Below are 4,494 nucleotides of genomic sequence, written 5' to 3'. Positions count from 1 at the left end.
TTATAGTCCATGAATACTTTCTTCCCTTTTTTTCGTTCCAAAAGTGCACAATTACTGCGATTCCTGGTAAGCATGGAGTGATACAACAAAAATCCTCTTCTGTAAAAAATGAATGAATTAAGACTTTAATAAAGTTTAATGAAAAAATCATCCTTTTCCTATTTTGCCTTACATTGATCGTAACAATGAAATCTAATTCTAAGAATCACATCTAAAAATAATTTTTTGGGCAGAGGTGTTAATGAGAATATTTGTGTTATCATGGATTCATTCACACTAGAGGGCTTTGAGGTGTCAACTGATGATAATCAGTAAAGTATCATTTGTATTCTGTACAGGAAATGTTCACATCTTCAGTAGATGAGTTGGAGCATATTATGCAGTGTCATAAATAAGAGAAATCGTATTCAACTTTTCAAGCAGTTTTTATATCAACCTCTTAAATTTTTGTAAAAATCAATCACAGGAACTTCAAATAAGATATATTGATTTTTCATTTTACCATACTTTCTAAATGCTCACCAGCAGATACATCAAAATGTGAGCAAAATGGTTTGCCTTCACATGGATGCAATCCTGCTAATAACTGAGTCAGCATTAATTTCTTGACATAGGAAATATTTTCTCCCCTATCAAAACACAACATCCATCATTCATCGCAGATTTGTATGCTGCCGTGGTAGTCATTCATTCCCTCGTCATCACAGCATTTTAATCACCGTTTCATCCTCGTAGATTACCCCCCCCCCCTCTCCTCCTCCTCCCCACCTTCCCTCGTCTCATCTCGACTGAATGGTGGAAGAGCGGTTTCCTTTTTTAACCTTCTCCCCTCACGCCCGGAACGACAAGCCAGCAGCAAGCAAACCATTGTTTGTCACGCTTAGCAAACCCTCCACAGTAATATTGATTGGTCTTGCCCTTGTGCAATATAATAAATGTGGAAAGGATGAAATGATGGAATAAACAGTGAATTTTTTTTTCATGATGTATTTAAAGGTTTACCTGAAATTCAGACGACACTCTTGTCTAAATGCAGAAAAAAAGCGTGATGCTCTTATAAGTACTGTGGGTAATTGAGGTGGATTGTTTAATCCTTGGTAGCCAAAATGGATTACTTCTTATTTTATATGGAATGGAAGTGAAATATGGGTATTTATTAAACCCCATACAACATAGCCAAGATGGTTAATTATTCGTTTTTTTTTATGTTAAGTAGATACTCACTATTGACTCATGAATACATCATCTTCTTTCAAAGCCCACTGGAACATGCCTTTACGAGTCATATTCTCTCAAACAATGTATACAAAATAATACCCCTTTCATAAACCCAATAAAACCTATCCTCCAATTAGCTGCCTAAGAGTAATGCGGATAATTCAATAAAAATTGCGTTCACAAACTCTGAAAATTATCCGCATTATTTTTACGAGCGCCCGTCCTGAAAAAGGCGGATAATCGTCATGACAACTGGACACGCCCCCTCCGATGCGGTTGTGTTGGAAAAGGGTGACCTTGTGACCGCACCATGGCAATTATCCGCATTATTTGGAAATACGTTCATAAACTCAAAATCTTGTCCCGATGCCGCTATTATGCGGATAATAGCAGCATCAGAATAATGCGGATAACTCTTGTCCTCCTCTGATTTTAAGACCAAATTATGATGCTATTAGCCGCATAATTGGGTTTTATTGGGTTTATGAGAGGGGTATAAGATATAACCCCATGATGCGGATCTCACACACATCCATCATTGACCTGATTTGTATAATGCACCACTGTCAAATTTAGATACTGTCATCCAATTTTTTGTAAACCACCCTGGTACAACCCTCATCCCCATGAACTCACATAAACATTTGTTGAAACAGTCTTGAAGACATGACTTCATACACACACACACGCACACACACACCTCTACCGCATGACTCCCTAAGCACCAGAAAGGGGGCTCCCTACACATAATCAGGTGATCCCTATTTCACAGATGACTGATGTCATAACAGCACAAGCCGTGCACATCGACGATGGCGGCGATTAATGCCTCCAAACCCAGCGTCGGGCACGTCCCTTTATAGTACTCATTTTCTCTGAGCACTTAACGTAAATATCATCTCTGCGGGCTCTCTTCCCGGGAAGAATTTTCCACAGTGGCGATACTGGGGGTGGGGTCCATGGTGATAGAGTTTATAAGAGATGAAAATGGATGACACTCTTAAGGCTTTGAGGAGCACACATAAAACATTAACACCATCTCCATCGGTGCATAATTTAACATCAGATTTGTCTTCTCCTACGAGTAAGGGACTAGAACGGCGGCAGTGTGAGTAAAAATAACTGGAGTCATTTTGCCCTCCACTGCACTCATTAGACGGAACAATTGAGCTCAAGAGAGGCTTTAAGATACAAGGCGATATAAAAAAGTATAGAAAGATCCTATCAAGATTAAAATATTCCTCATCATATATAATACCCTGGGAGATATTAATGGCTCTTCAGCTTGGGTATCAATAACAATAAACACTCAAAATAGATGCAATTAAAATAGGAAATGTGATGTACAACAGCCATTACGGCATATTTCACTATGCAATTGATGATGTTGGAGTGATAGTGCTTTTCATTGGTGCAAGTCTTGCATAGTGTATAAAATGTCAAAAAGAAAATTACAAAAAAGGGGAAACCATTCACGCATCAAGCTATCTCTTGAAATCTATCACTTGTGAATATTTCCACAACCCGCTTTAGGATATGGTAATGTATCATTCTATTTATTTAAATTACAGACTAGTATCGTATAATCAATTTCAATAAGGAAAGATGGCTTGAAATGAGGAAAAGAAAGATCCAACCCAACTCATTTCGTGAAATTTACACTATTTTAAACTGCGATCACGGTTCAATAAAAGAGAATAGGGTAAGAGAAGATATAGAGGAGAAAGCAGAAATGGAGATTGGAAATACTTGTAAGACCATCAGATTGCATGCCCGAGGGACGATTTTTATTGATTCAAACCTTTTATCATGAGTCTCTGGAGTCAAACACTCATAGAGTTCACTTCACAACGGTGCTGCCTTACATATGCCTCCATGTATTGGATGATGACCTGTACCTATCCTTTTATGAAACATTCAGTATTAGTTTTTATCAGGATTAAGTACAATGGTTCTCAATAGGTCAAATTTTTATAAACATTCCTCTTTGTAAAATAAACAAATTTGCATTGCTGAAGAACATTCTGAACCTATATTGTAAAATCTATAAAAATGTATTATTATACACTACAATAGCCAGTACTCTCCATCATTTTGCAGGATGTCAGCTCAGAAAAAAATTGTCATTTTCATTATCGATGCCTTCTCTGTTCCTGACTTGTCCCACAATATTGTCCCTCCCACCTGCTCTCATAACCCCCTTCTCTCCAGCCACCCCACCCCTCCCTACATAACTAGCATCCCCCCACCCCCACACAGAAACAAAAATTTTGACACGCATCGCAGCTTAATGCTAAACACAAAGCTAACCATAAATTAATGACACCAATTCATTTTCTCTTTACCTAATATGAATACACAATAGGGGATGGAATAAAAGGAGTTGATACAGTAGGTGCCTGCTGGCTAGACCACAGGAGTCACGCAAATGCAGAGAGGAAACGGCGGCAGATGAAACGAAAAGGGACCAACCATAGGCGCAGGGAACTGGACACGCTAATTCCCGCTGTCCACTTCATATGTAGAGCAACAAATTTGTGTTTGAGTAGAAAAGCTATCAAATATACCCGTTATCTGTGCCAGGGATACAGAGGATAAAACCCTTGTCTTATATTGATTTTTCTTTTTCGAAAGTCAGTTCACATACGGCATGATTTGTTTCAATCAGTCGTCGGGTGATGCACTGCACTTTTCAGGACATGGTGGGTACCATCACTTTTAACTGATGAGGGAGTTTCTAGGTATCGTGTTTGTTCGACCGCTGTGGTTTGGTCGACCTGAATGCACTCTCCTATTGGCACCCACTTGTACTGATAACTACATTTTATTACTGGTGGTTTAATAACATAGCGAAGAGGAACAATGTGATACTCGTGCTTGGATGGAAAGCGAAACAAATCAATGAGCAATAAATCATGAACCTTCCCAAATTGGCAGCCATATTGAAAAAGAGTAACATTTTATGGGGCATTATGTTTGTTTCCCATTCTATTGCAAACCTAAATGTTTGTAATAACCGAAGATATCATCTCCCATCAATCTTGTTAGGATTGATAACATTGCCATCTCTTGGATTTGCAAACATAATATTTCTTCCTGCAGGCTTACATGTATATACATATGCATGACCAACTTTCAAATAAGTACTTTGAAATATGCAATATTCTAAAATCTGTACTACCAATGTACACATAATCACAAATCAAATATATACTCACAGGTAAATTTACAATCTCCCTAAACAGACTATCACAATCTCGTTAGGAATCCAAAGAG

Source organism: Lytechinus pictus, chromosome 2, assembly GCF_037042905.1.
Source record: "Lytechinus pictus isolate F3 Inbred chromosome 2, Lp3.0, whole genome shotgun sequence".
Taxonomy (NCBI): domain Eukaryota; kingdom Metazoa; phylum Echinodermata; class Echinoidea; order Temnopleuroida; family Toxopneustidae; genus Lytechinus; species Lytechinus pictus.
The sequence above is the reverse complement of the archived record's forward strand: the minus strand, read 5'-3'. Positions refer to the sequence as shown.